Source organism: Plectropomus leopardus, chromosome 17, assembly GCF_008729295.1.
Source record: "Plectropomus leopardus isolate mb chromosome 17, YSFRI_Pleo_2.0, whole genome shotgun sequence".
NCBI lineage: Eukaryota > Metazoa > Chordata > Actinopteri > Perciformes > Serranidae > Plectropomus > Plectropomus leopardus.
The window spans coordinates 11,538,604-11,553,240 of record NC_056479.1 but is presented as its reverse complement, the minus strand read 5'-3'; the positions used below and the strand labels follow the sequence as shown (position 1 = coordinate 11,553,240).

Sequence of the window (14,637 nt, the reverse complement as noted above, 5' to 3'; positions counted from 1 at the left end):
ATACACTGTCTGTCACATTAGATTTTACCACTAATATTCACCTTTAAGGCAGATCCACATGCCAGTACAATGCAGGATCAATGCCGTCTGTGGGGAGCAGCCATGTGAATGTCCATTAAGAAACACAATTAAGGAGTGGACAGATTTGTATTGGTATATTAGAGTGAATTAACACTTACTAAATGTTCAGTTTGATCATACTCTTATATACAGTGGCAACATTTAATGAAGCCATATTACATTTAAGTAAGAAGTATGACATGCAAAAACAATAAATTCACGCTAAAACATGTATTAGGAGAGGGGGAGAGACTTGTGCAACAAAATGAACCAGTTTTGTTACATTGTATATCTTTTTAATGTGAACAAGGTTTTTATATCAATATTGTCATTGTTAGTCAGCCCACAGTCACAAGTATAAAGAACAATTTAGATCTGTGATGTGCTACAGGAGTTACAACAGCGGGTCAGTGTGAATTGACCAGATCCGAGCAACACTGATAATAAAAGCAAAGACATCCGGTCGTGAATTTCAAAATAAAATTCAGTCATATTTATGGCTCTTGTGTAATAATAATGTAAACGCGAAAATGTAAGTTGTATATGCCTATGCATCATAGAAATGTTGCACTGTGTTGTGTGGAAATTATCTACTGACATTAATTTCTAGATTACTTGCAACCACAGAGAGGTTGACTACCTCCCTGAAAGGGAGGCAGTCTGGTAATGCTGCACATATAATACAGCCCTAACCTCGACTGAAAACATACAAGACAAAGTCAAATCACGCGACAGTTTTTCACCTTAAAAAAGGCCATAAATTAACAGCTGTTGTATAACAGCCGCTTCTCTGCTGGTGTGAGCACATTTACGCCTTTATTTTAAAAAGAGACTTCCGGTCTCAGTTCACATAACGGTGTGAGTTTGACCAAACCGCTGCACTGGACAGCTCTGCTTTTTTTCGCGTTGGCAGCCACTCTGTACCAATCTGTTTCCACTGTTGCTGGGCACGGACGAGCACCGGGAAAGTCGGAAACGCAACGGGACCGGTAAGACGAAGAGCGCTCATATCTTGTTGTTTTGTCACACATGTGGAAGAGTGCTGTCTTTGCAAAAGTTTGGATTTTTCTGAAATTGATCCGGTTGCGATAGTTCTAGGTGTGTAGTTTTGCAGAGTTCTGAAAGACTGAGTGAATTAAACATGTGGTGTTTGCAAAGTTTCATTTCTTTAATCGCTTTTCGCCCAATTGACTGCGCGCATGCTATGGATAAAGACTGCGAATTTTAGACGTTATGCGTAATAGCGCATCAGCAGCTCCAGACGTCTAATCCCCTTTCTCCACACTTGTCGTCCCGTAGGAAAAAAATACTTTAAACTGTCTCATGAGTGATGAAGAAAGATGTTAACTTATGTAACAATATCATGAACAAGTAAATTAAAATTAAACCACAAATGATGCGACAGTATAAGGGAAAATACCATAGATTGCTGTGGGGATGCTATATCAGTGTAACATGGATTAAATGATTTTTTTGTCTTGGTACCTTGTTAGTATATTAACCAAATATGAGGAAGGATGTCCTAAAAATGTTCATCTTACTTGTATTCATAATCAGCAGGGTTTTTATTGTCAACATTTGCTTCTCCCATATTCTCCTCTATACTCAACATCATGCCCCTATCCTGACTCCTGATTTTATTTAATAGTATTTTCCACCAAAAAATGTCAAAGTTTTTTTCCTGGTGTACTTTCTGCTTTGCACTGCAGCCTATTAGTATAATATTTTGTGTATTTAGCAAATATTTGTACAAAATGAAATTTACTGTAATGCATTATTTTTTTACTTTAAAAATAAAGCTAAAAACATTTAACTCAAATTCAAGTGATCTTTTAGATGTTCTAGCTTTCTTAACTTTAATAATGGGAATTCAGGAGTTTATATCCATTGATAAGCTTTGCAAAATGTTTACATAGCACATCTTTGCATCTTGCTGATGGGCATCAAGCTCCATATAATCACAGACTGGACAATCAGTGTTCTTTGCCATTAAAGAAGGTAAACATTTGACTTTGCATGCAAGATCCTGGAACATGTAGGATGATTAAGTCTATATATACACACACACACACACACACACACACACACACACACACACTGTTATCTACTGGGACCATTAATGATGGATTTAACAGCTCAGGGAGGAATTCTCAAGTTTGACATGTCTACTCCATCAGCACTGACAGTGCTCTGATAAGAAAACTAAATTTAATAACTGTACACATTGAGAGTATTGGTGCACAGATGTTGGAATCAGTCAGTCGTCCTAAAGTGAGCAGGATCATAGTGGAGCATGTAAAACTGTCACTTTATTATATTGGCTTCTCCACTGAACACCTCTCTTGCTGCATTGTGAGTGCTCAGTAATTGTTGTAACAAGTAAGAGGTCTGATAAATCAAGTAGAATATCACAAGGTTGATTTAGAGAAATTGACATATTGCGGCTGCTCTGTACAGATTTTATTTATGGGCAGCACCTTTTAGAGCTGGCTTCTCCTGCTGAATGGCCGCTGGCTTATAAATGCTGCAATCTGTCATGCTGTTGTTATGATAAAGTGTGCAATAAGTTTCTTGCAGTCATTTGTGTTTTTATTGTTGTTGTTTTTTTTTTTTTAAATCTTTTGCTCAAAGGAGTTTGGCATTATAGAGTTTTTACCAAGACTGGAGTAAGTAGAGCAAGAGGAGATGGCATTTTATGGTGCCCATGTTCGTCACGAGTCGTTTGGTAAACGACTTTTGGTTTCAGGAATGCAGTAGTAATTTCAGTTTGTCACAAGCCATTTTGTACACAACTTTTGGATGCAGTACAGTAATTACAGTCTGTGTGGAAATGCTTTACATAATTCAAAAGTGCAAATTAAGCTTGGAAAACTTGGCATTGTGTCATTTGTTGGCTGTTATCTAAAACCATACTCGTTAGGTTAAACCAGCTACATTGTTATGGCGAACACAAATGAGAAGGCGAAAAAGGAAAACTTCCCTTTTCTACTCCCAGACCAGATGAAAACAGCATTTGGACATTTTCATAGAGAGCATGAAGTGCTTGGGTCTCACTCTAATGTTAACTAACACATGCATAGTGTGAAGTTACTGATACTGACACACTGTTTCTTTTGTTACTGAGCATATGCGGATGTTAAAGTGCCCTAATTTTAAGTGCAAAACATGTGGAACAAGCTTAAGTGGCTCATGTTTAGCAGACTGCAGGTGTCTCAAAAAGGGAAGCTCTTAGTGTTGCTGTTTTTTCGCATTCATCATTAGTAGGAACATAAATAGAAACCAGGCGCACAATTGTAATGTTTGCAGTCATTAATCGGATTTACTGTATACAAAAAGGATAAGCTTGCACACATTTTTCCACCATGGGGGAAAAACAAACACATTATAAAAGTGATCAAGTGCACTTGTGTCCTGCTGCTTCCTTACTAGAGAAATGTCTGTCAGACTCCCTCAAAACCCCCTCAATGTTCAAACTGTGTCTTGAGATTGGGTTTAGTCGGAAAGACTTTCATTATGTTTCATTTAATCATTTTCTGTCATCTTATTTACAAAAAATCCCACCCACACCTAAATATCCTCTTGCTATTTTGTACAGGAATTATGTGGAGTCTACTGATCATTAGCTATAACACTATTTAAGCTTTGAAGATTCAATTTGAACTTTGAAATTTTTCTTAAAATCATGGATTATTTGGACTTGAATTAATGCACTGCTGAGAGTTTACTTAAAGGGTCAGTGTGAAAGATTTAGGAGGATTTAGTGGCATCTGGCAGTGAGCATTGCAGATTGCGACAGGCCTTCTAGAATTCTGTCCATGTTCTTTGTTCAGGAGGTTTTTACTGGGAGCCGAAAAATCACAGAGGTCTCTTCGTCTCCTTAACAAACAAATGAGGCGATTCAAACCGAAAAACAACAACAAACAAAACCATTGAATATAGCATTTTCACATTAAAAGTCAGTGCTTTTCCAATGCTCTTGTTGTGAAGGTGCTACTTACAATCATGGCTGATGTGAAAATTTGAAGGCCCTCTCTAAAGCTAGTGTTTGTGCTTGTCCTTTCTGGGCTACTGTAGAAACATGTTGGTAACCTGCCAATCTCCTTAGATACAAACAGCGCATTCTAAGGTGACAAAAACACTTATTCTTATTTTTGGGTGATTATACCCTAAAGAAAACATGCTTACATTATAATCCATTTTTGCAAATATATCCCCCTAAATCTTACAAACTGGACCTTTAATTCATTAAATTGAAATTTTAAAGATACATGATTAGTATTAGTGGACCTCCCAGCATGCCTTGTTTAAGAGTTAAAGAAGGGTTCTCTTCCAAAGACGCTACTTGATGTGGTTTGAGGAAAACAAAAACAACTTTTGTGCAAACTGTGAGCTAATTATTCAGTTAAATTCAGTTCTATATTTCAAAACATTTTATTTTTTTCTTTTCCAGTACTAAAACGGTATTGTAGTCGGTACAAGTCTGTTTTGAAGGTAATGCTCAGTTTTTGATTGTTCCTTGTTGGTAGCATTGATGCAGAGTAGCAAGAGACAAACAGCCTGTCTGTCACTGTGTGTTGTTTTAAGGTGATAGTTGTGTTAACTTTGCCACAGCAAAATGCATTCATGCTGTTTGTAGTGCTCAGTGCTGAAGTTATTTGTCTCACTGGGTCAATGGGCAGAGAGTGTTAATATTATATGTGAAAGGGGTCACTGTGGGGCTGCACTCTACAATCTCCCATGTGGGGAATAGGAGAATTAGTTCTTTTGGAGATGGTTATCTGTGATTGCTGGTGTTACTTTGTGGAGAAGCTGGCGTCGGAGTGCACATCAAATGAATGTAAACATTAACACCATTCTTGTTAGAAGAGAAAAGAGTGAGATGAAAACAAAGAGAGAAAGAGTGAGAGGGCATAATTTGGGAACCTATAGAAAGAAGCCCAGCCGCATCCCAGCCCACATATCTTGATAGAGGTAAATGCAAACTGTTTCCGACAGGCGAAGTGTAAGAGTCCAAAGACGTAACGCTCAGTGGTTAACAGTGACACCCTCATTATGACCACGATGCGGAGTGAAGCAGAACGTCTCTGTCTCCGTGTCTTGATGAGAACTCTTTTTCTTGACCTCAGGGCCTCCAGCTTTTTGCTCATCTCCCACAGATCAGGGGTTGCTTAGCTACAAGGGTGGCCTGTTGTTCACACACATATCATGTATGCACACAAATTATATGTGTCTACGGTGGCCGATAAGGGCACAGGGGAGCGGCAAGAAGAACAGCTTGATTTTTTGACCTGAGAGATTGACACCAACGAGAGAGAGATTGTTTTTTAAGTGGGAAGAAAAGTGGCCGAAATACATGGGGCACAGGCCCCTGGTACAGTGAGGTATTCATTTTTAGCATTTTTAAACAGATTGTACTTATTTTTTTACTTATTTTTTTGCACAATTCTATGTAGTTTTTGCCTGTTGGAGGGTCACTGAGGCACAAAGAAGAAAAAAGAAGGCCAGCCGAGTTAAAATATAGAAGAGCCATGCAATGCCTTGCATGGTCAGTGTGGGCATGCTGTGACAGCCATGTTGCAGCATTAGTCTTTTACAATATTGTAAAAGAGCAACTTTTCCAATTTTATGGAATTACTTAGCACACTTAGCAGTCTCCATGGAGGCCTGGAAAACTCCTGTTGTGTTGACTGGATCTGCAGCAATTTTCTTATGCTTTTGTTTATATGATTTGTGTGATATTGATTGAGCATCTTTTCTGTTTTTGCAGCATTTTTGCTGTTAATATGTTTGTTTTGGTTTTCTGCAGCACATTTTTTTTCTTTTGCAGTACATTTCTGTCTTTGTTTTGGATTCAGGTGTTTAAATGGGCATAGTTTCGAAACGTTCAGCATGTTTTTCTTAATGGAAATGTTTTGGGCCGTTGTAGCACATTTGCTCATGTCGGCCACTGTGTATATCTGTGTCCTTGGCATGTTTCAGTGCCTGCTGCCACTGTTGGTCAAGGCTGTCTTGATAAATATATGCATGTGCAAGGCATCTAATTCAAATACATTTAAAGCTGAAGCATTTTATGTGTAATTATACTCACTGTGTAATTTTCTCTGTGATTTTGCTCATCTGCTGTTCAAGTGGCCTCTCGCTATTTTGCCTTGACCTTCTTTTGATCCTCCTCCTTACTGCTGTTATCCATGGCATCATCACCTGCTGAGCCAAGGTGACCAGCCCGCTCACACTGAGCAGCAGACACAGCTGGAGCCCGCAAGGCCCAAGACTGAATTTATAGACTTTTGGATGTTTGTTGACCTCTCTTGTTCTCCGTCTCTCTGTCTTTACGCTGTGTGTGACTAATACCCTCGATTTCATCCCGTGCTGAAAACGGACAGAGTAGTACAGTGACCTTCAGTTGGATTCCATGAAAAGTTTTGTGCTAAAACGGTGACGCACTTGCTGGTCGCTTTTCCAATTGCCAATACAAACACACAGTTAATTCCCAATTAGTGTGGGTGAAGCTTGGCACTGGAGGACATCACTATTCTGTCATGGGCAGGCAGAGCAGCACTGTCATAGCTGATGTTTGTTCATGTGAAGTACAAAAGAAATTTATTTTAATTAAAAACATTCAGACTCTCATGCATTTAACATTCATGTGTGGATTGTGCTTTCTGAAATCATGGGTTCACAATGATTTCATGAAACTGTTAGCAGTGTACTTCATTAAAAGCTGCAGCTTTTTAAAGTCACTGCTTATGCATTGAGTTATTTATTTAGTGAAACATGTCCTTTGGGGATACTCAGTATAAATCAAAAGTGCCGACATATTCCCACATTTCATATTAATTCAGATGTTGTATTGCAAATGACTTTAACAAGCAAGCTTGATAAATTATACATTCCCCTGCCACACTCCAGGGGTTGGGTGAGGACTGACAGGGCAAATAACAAGCTGTGCAGAGCTTCGCATGACAGGTAAAATGAAAAGGGAAAATCTCTATAAAAAGGCCTGAACACTGGCCCCCTCTGGCCATGCTGTCTGTCTGTCCCCAAAGGAGCGTCGCAGTGGTGGGTACCCTTCAACCCCCGAGTCCCTCCTCTGGCCTTGGTTACTGCCCCGTGTAAGGCTCGAGGTGGCAGCGACAGGGTGGGGGTCAGGGATTCTGACAGCTGCATGAAGCCTGCCTCGGGCCATGCAGGCTGCCCTTTTCCCGTTGCGAGCCCCCCCCCCATCCTCCAGCCCCCTGCCTGGCAGACTGGCATGTATGACTGGAGGTGCACGGCTCGGGTATAGACTCAGCAGAGGCTGCCTGCTCCTCAGTGGAGAGCTGTAGAAGTGACACTGCAGGGGAGGCCGGATTTAATCTAACATGCTCCCTCTCTTACCCTTTTTCCGCACTCAAGTGCTGGCTTGGCTTGGCTTGGCTTGGTTTGACTTGGCATGTCAGCTCTGTGCAGCAGGGATTTATGTCTTCATCACAACAGGACTACCTGCTTGAAGGTTTGTCTTTAACTGATGACGACTTGTTATGAGTGATGACGTTTAAAAGCAGTGGGCTGATCAACAGCTAAGGGTTCCTTGTCATTTTTCTGCGAGTGTTTTTCTTAGGGCTGGGCATTGTCAAGAACCTCACAATTCAATTCAATTTCGATTCTTTGGGTCACAATTCGATTCGATTTCGATTCAATTTGATATTGATCCAGCTGCTTTGATATCAATTCAGTTGTGTGTTGATGTCAGAAATACCCAGATAATTTATTAGAATACCTTCTGATATGTTCAATAAAGCATTATTCTAAAGCATTATCTGTAATGATTTACTAAAATAAATTTAAAGTACAGAAAAGTCCACATTATTGCTTGAGTTGAACTTTAACAAAAGTAATAAACAATTATGCAGGATTTATCTTCCTGCATTTGTGTGTGATCCACAGCTTAAGCGTTAGCAACAGGTTGCAAAACATCTGCGGGGTGTCGGCTCAAATGGTTAAGTAGCTTCATTGCATTGTTGGTGGTTTTAACACTGACTTACGAGGCTCACACATGACTTGACTACTAGTGACTTTGTATATCAAAACGACGGCTTTTAATGTTGTCAGCACTGATTTTAACACACCGCTACCTCGCGCCACTGTCGCCATTTTTTTACCCAGCCCTAGTTTTTCCATCACACAGCAGGCAGGTAAAATAAGTTTATCTGTTGGAGGTAAGCTGTTTGCAGAGGTGCAGTAAGAGCCTGTAGTCTGCAGTTCTTCATGTAGCATCTCACTGTGGCTCTTTCTGCGTATATTTTCCTCCCTACAGTATCAGTAGACTTTTATCTTCATAGGGAACAATTTAAAAAAGACACCAGCGCTCAGACACAAATGATATATGGACACAGGCTCTTTAGTTATAATGGAAAAACAAATCGGCACAGCATGGTTTGACTCGGTGCAGCTCAAACCGGTAATAGAAAGGGTGTCTGTGTCCCTCCTCATGTCCTCTTATGATTCCTTTTACACCTCGACCTCCCCTGTGAGCCTTGTGGCCAAACAGGAGTTGATCTGGCAGGGAGAGGGAGGCAGGTTTTTCACCTACAGTAGAAATAGGGGGCAGCTCCCCTTCAGTGGCACATTCAGCGTTGAGCTTCATTTGATCTCATTTTGATTCGTTGTTATGAAATCATTATCCTCATTAACAGAAAGCACCAGAAGCCTGCCTCACTGCCACAAGCCTTAGATACATACACCCTCACACTCACACATGTGTAATGACTCACACTGACAGTGGCCCCAGTGTTAGAGCCTCGCATTCACTTACACAAACACATGCGCACACACAGTGGTGCGTTTATGCTTCTCAGCTGCTGGTGAATGACGGTGCTCTTGGGTTAAACACTGGCTCAGTGTGTTGGGCCAGGTAAACCTCCTCAACCACTCTGCACAACAACAACAAGCACTAAATGGACCGCTTGTTTGGGTCCAACTTGGCAGGAAGGGTGGCGGCTGAAATCATTTGATCAGAAACATGCAGTTATTATACCTTCATGAATATTCAGATATTATGTGCAGTACAGTGTGTGTGTGTGTGTGTGTGTGTGTGTGTGTGTGTAATGTAGTGTAGTGTAGTGTAGTGTCTGGTATCGACTTTTACATTTATTTATGCAGGTATGGTTTGATGCACGGCTTTTTTCAACAACGCCCTGCTTCACATACGCTTATTCACTCAGTCACACATTCACACATAGTTGCTCAGCACAACTGCAGGCTTTCAGTGGAGCTCTGCTGCCGGAGCTGTCGTTGGTTAATTGCCTTGCTCAAGGGCAGAATAGTCATCAATATTGACAGGCAGGAGTGTTACTCGTTTGCTTTCTCTGTGTCAAGATTAATCATAGCTGAGAAGACTAGTTTCTCAGTCTTGATGATGTGTTGTTGAGCTCACTTTCCACTGCGGGGATTATGAGAGCAAAACTCTTGTAGGCAATTCATAAGTAAGTTTTGAAAGTTAAGTTTGAAGACACTTTTCAGTGTGAAATCCCAGGCAGAGCTGCAGTGAGAAATAATCACTCAACACAGGCTTTTGTTTGTTTGTTTGCTGAATGTGAATGAATAAAATGCATTAGTTTAAATAGATTTAGCTGTCAGGGATTACTGTGGGGCTAAATTTCAGATTCACCATGCACTCTAAAAGCTTTTGAATGATATTGTGCGTTTTAGGACAATTTGTCTTCACTTCACTTAAGCTTTGGTCCAAACATTATGTTGCGTTTTTGCTGTATTGAAGAGCTACAGTAGTTTTCTCCACAAGTCAGCTGTGATAAAAACTACCATTGAGGTCATTGCTTCCAAGGATTTTTGTTAAAATCTAGATATACTCCCACTATCTTGTATTAATGTTTCTTCCCTCCTGATATAGGACTTTGATCTCACTGAAGTGGATAGATAAAGCTTGAAATAGAAATAAACATTGTAGCGTACTGTAGTATAACTGTTTGAGCTTAGAAAATACCAAGATCTGAAAAGACAATTTTCAGCTTCAGGCCGAAGACATTTAGCTGTCACTGCTGTCACCTAAACATGAAATAGGAGCAAATGATGAATATTCAACATGAGCAGCCATCAGGTAAGACAGACACCCTGCAGATATTTGGATCAGCTTTGCATCGTCTATTTTACATTCAGCTATCTGAGGCTTCAGGTGAACTTGTAACTGTCTGTGCCGGTGAGTCTCAACCTTCCATCACAGCAATCATTTCAGGGTAGAAAACTGCCAATTAGTTTTCATTGTAGATAAGGCTAAACGATATTGAAAAAATATTGAATTGCAATGATCTAGACTGTTGTTGCAATTGTTATATGATTTGTAATATTGGTGAGGATGATGTTTTTCATTGTTATTTTCAGTTTTGTTAAAACATTAAAAATGATTAGGATTTTTGCAGGACAATGTATCAAACAAAGATGTTTTCTCAAGTCTGTAGTATATGATGTATAGGCCATATCTGCAGCATGAAAATATTTAATTTAAAGTGGTATTTTGACACACATTTCGCCTTTAACAAATATTGTGCCTCCTGCGATTAGAATATTTTGTCAAACTGCAGAGTTATGTAAAATCAGCAAACATGTTTATTTCTGTTGTCATTTTCAGCCGTAACTGTAAACACATACGATTAAGGGGAGACCTTTAGCTCACCAGACTGCAGGCCATGTAGGCTAAGTTTGCAGCGGCCTACACTCTAATCCAACCGACAGCCCTTCGCTGGTTGTTATCTCTGTTCTCTCAGCTCCTTTCTCATCACTCTCCAGCTGTCTTGTTTGAAAGCAAAGCAAAAAACCCTAAAAATAGGTAAATAGAATAGATAGATATATTTAAACACAGTGGTGCAATCTTTCTGGGGTTTCTGCTTTGCTTATTTTATGTAGTGAGTTGCTTTTGTTCTTACTATTTTTGTCAGTGGAGTCTGGTGGCTTTAGTGTACTCATTTATACCCTAAGATTAGCTAAATATTGCATTTTCACTTCAAAAATCATAAAAGTGGTGTAAATATGTAAAGATTATTTTGCTTAACAAAAATTAAGTGGGAAAATCCCATTGGATTTTTTTACAAGAAATCGGGGGCGATGCTAACTTCCACATAGGCATACAAAAAAAAAGTAATTTCTGCAACACCCTCTGGACAGTATCACTGGAACTGCATGGCTAGGAAACAGCTTGGGTCCATGTTTACTTCCTGTCAGCTGATTGCCATGTGTATCCAAACTTTCTATCAGGAAATACAAAGAGAGCCATTAAAGGTTTATGCTGTCAAGTTTAAAACAGTATTATAGAAATATTGTTGAAGAGCCCATAATCTTTATCTCCTCCAAGTTCAAAATGTTAACAGCTCCTTTTCTCAAGAACATAATTATCAAGTTAGAAGAGGTTGTTTTGCAGAAAACCTTCACACTTGAGAAAATCACACATCCGCTTTACCTTCACAACAGTTACACTTGTCTTGCACTTGACCTCAGTCCTCTTGTTGAAACACAGAGAGCTCTGGGAGGGGGGGGGGGGGTGTAACAAATCTTTTACATAATTTATTTCACCAGACAAAAATTAATTCAGACATAATCTTTTTAATGTGCGTGGCAGTTCTGTGGTTCTCAGCTTACATTCTTGCCACCGTCCTTTGGGAGCAGCATCTGTTTTATCTCCTGGAGAGCAAAACGGCTCCTCTCTTGCCTCCCACAGCTCCAGATATCAGCTATCGGAGTCATTACAGCCCGCAGGAGGTGGTACCAAAGCTTCCTCCTCCCCACCAAGCCACCAACCCCCCACCCCCACCTCCATCTCTCATTGATCAGCCTGGAAAGACATCTAATCCATGCTGATCACAGTAACCTCCACCGTCTGGAGGGCTGGATCTGAGGCGCACACTCTTGTTTTACTGTGGCTCTTATTGAACCATGCTGGCTGTGAGGAGAGGAGGCTGGTTATTGATGGGTGTGGCTCAGGTCGCCCCAGCTAGCCTGATAGCGGTGGTGATGCTGATGATAGGCTTGTGATGCCACTATTGACGTAACAGCTGACTAAGAATGGCTGATATAATTCAGCTATCTTCTTTCATTCATGTGTGTCTGCCAACCTCCTCCCAATGAACTGGGGCTTAACAAACCTATCAGTGGTGGCCTGGCCTTTGATTAAAAGTCAGATTATCACCCTCTTACCATATGTGGGTGTAAGCAGCTCTAGAAAACTGACCTTGTTAATTCTTTCCACAGTTTTCTTTCACAGTTTCTGCCATCTACTGTACATGTGTGCTTTATTTCCTGCGCTATCTTCCTCCTCTCATTTAAAGCTGAGGTGTTTTTCATTTTTATGTTTGCAGGAGTGTGTGTGGGTTACTCGCCTTTGCACTCTGCTTGGGGCCTCTTATCTCTGTCAAACTGGTGGGCTGAGAGTGGGTGAAGAAAGCAAGGGCAGCTCTCTTCTCTTCAAAATCTCACATTAACTCCACTTCCTCCAGTTTAAAATCCCTCTCAGCCCCCCAGCAGCCAAGACATCAGCTCTTAACTCACATGGCTGACACACACATCGACTAACTGATCCACTAAATCACTTCTGTTAACTGCATTGATTCACTGTGTCTCTCTCCATTTCTTACCTGTTTGGTGATTCAGTGCTTCTACAGTACATCCGGCTTATCCTGAGATGACTGGCAAAGTTGAATAAGTTAAATAAGACTGCTTCTACTACTTATTTATTGCATACTTTTCACAGTCAGATTTATTTAAAGGTAAAGGTGTAATGTGTAGGAATTATGGTGGTATTTTGGCAGAAATGGAATATCATATACATATACATATACATATACATATAAGTATGTTTTCTTTTCTCGCATAATCACCAAAAAATAAGAATTGTGTCTCTCGTTACCTCAGAATGAGCCATTAATATCATCCACAGAGTACGCAGTCTTGCACTGCCATGTTTTTACAGTAGTCCAGAATGGACAAACCAAACACTGCATCTAGATAGGGCCATTCATGTTGTCGTATCTGTGTTTAGTTAGCAGCCACTTTGTAAGGAGTAACATCTGAAATACTTTTTTTTTTTTTATGTGAAATTGCTTTATTCAGGACGTTTACCAGTTGAAATCAGAGGTTGCATTTGTTTTGGAGAGGAAGAGACCTCTGCAGTTAATTCACCTCATGGTAAAAACCTCCTGAATGCCTGGATTTTAAGTTATCAGGCTAGCGGCCCATCTGGGAAGAGCCAACAGCATCGGAAAAACAAAGATTTAAAAAAAAGGTTTTATGATGAACCTGCATTTTTTTTGTTTAGTTTAGTTTTTACCAGTTATAAGGTCCTTTAGTTGTACAGAGGAAGAGACCTCTATGGGTACCTCAGATCCTGGCAAAAACCTCCTGAACATCTGGTTCAGAAAAAGGGCGAGCACACCTATTTAATCAGAGAAAAGATGTTAGCACACATAAGCAGGTGCTGGGCTAGCGGCCCATCTCTGACATGCTTTATTCAGTGGTTATACCGGTTTAAGTCGCAGAGTCCATTTGTTTTGTAGAAGAGTCCTCTGCGGACAACTTGGCTCCTGATTAAAAACCTCTACAATGAACACTAAATGAATCCTAACTGGGAGTTCATGGGGGATGTTTAGCCTGGTTGCAATCTGCAATCCTTACCACTAGATGCCACTAAATTCTACCTACTGCTCTTTTCATTGGTCTTTATGTTCGCCGATCTAAGTTTTAAACCCAACTGTGTTGCGAGAATGACGCAGCAAAAGCTGAGCCCACAAATACCTCCACTACTTTAGTTGACTTTATCTCCCCTCAGCGCAGTTCAGGCCATCACAAACTCATACCAGCCTGACAGCCCTTATAATTGAACCATATATTTTTTTCCTCTCAGTAAAGAGAAGAAGGGGCATCTTTCAGAGCGCGGCTCCTGGGAGCATTTTTGCTGACAAAACAGGAGCTGCTGGGGTTGGGTTAACAATTGTAACGACACTGCTGTCAGAGAGGGGGCACAGCAAAAGATAAAGAGAGGGGAGGAATGGATGTACCTGCTCTCTGGAAGAGCCGCACAGACCCAACACTTAGTTTGTTAAGCCAAACCGAGAGAGAGAGAGAGAGAGAGAGAGAGAGGAACGAATGAACAGATAGTGACTTTAAAAGGCTCCCTGAAACAACAATATTGTGTTAGGAAATGCTTTCAGATAGCCCACCTCTGCTGCACTAATAACTGTCTGCTGCACTGTGGGACACAAGCTTAATACTGCCACTCTATTTAAAAGGATGTTTTTTTTTCTCATAATGGACATGATTTGGAAACCTTGACACAGGCTGGCTTTGAACAGAAATTTCTTATACAATACTTTTTGTTATGTGTTGGAGATCTTTCACTTGAGCCATTTTAGAAAAAGTAAATTGCACAATTAAATTTCTAATGCTTTATATTACACGTGTCATATCTTTACTTAAACATTTTCAACAACGTTATGTAACTCATAATACAGAAGTATACTCATACATTTTTTAAAATTATTTTTATTTGTTTAAGTTGACAGGCTGACATACAGAATACCAAAGAACCAAACGGGA

At 40.2% G+C, this 14,637-nt stretch overlaps 1 protein-coding gene across 3 annotated transcripts in view; it reads left to right on the top strand.

Moving 5' to 3' along the window:
• znf385c (zinc finger protein 385C) overlaps positions 1-14,637 on the top strand; it is a 189,461-nt gene that overhangs the window by 22,410 nt on the left and 152,414 nt on the right. The window contains exon 1 of one of the 3 annotated variants that reach the window (XM_042505283.1): positions 1,004-1,049. The exons of the other annotated variants lie outside the window; for them this stretch is intronic. The gene's annotated coding sequence lies outside the window, so the exon portion shown is untranslated. Of the gene's footprint in view, positions 1-1,003; positions 1,050-14,637 lie in introns of those variants that run through there. 3 annotated transcript variants of the gene reach the window in all.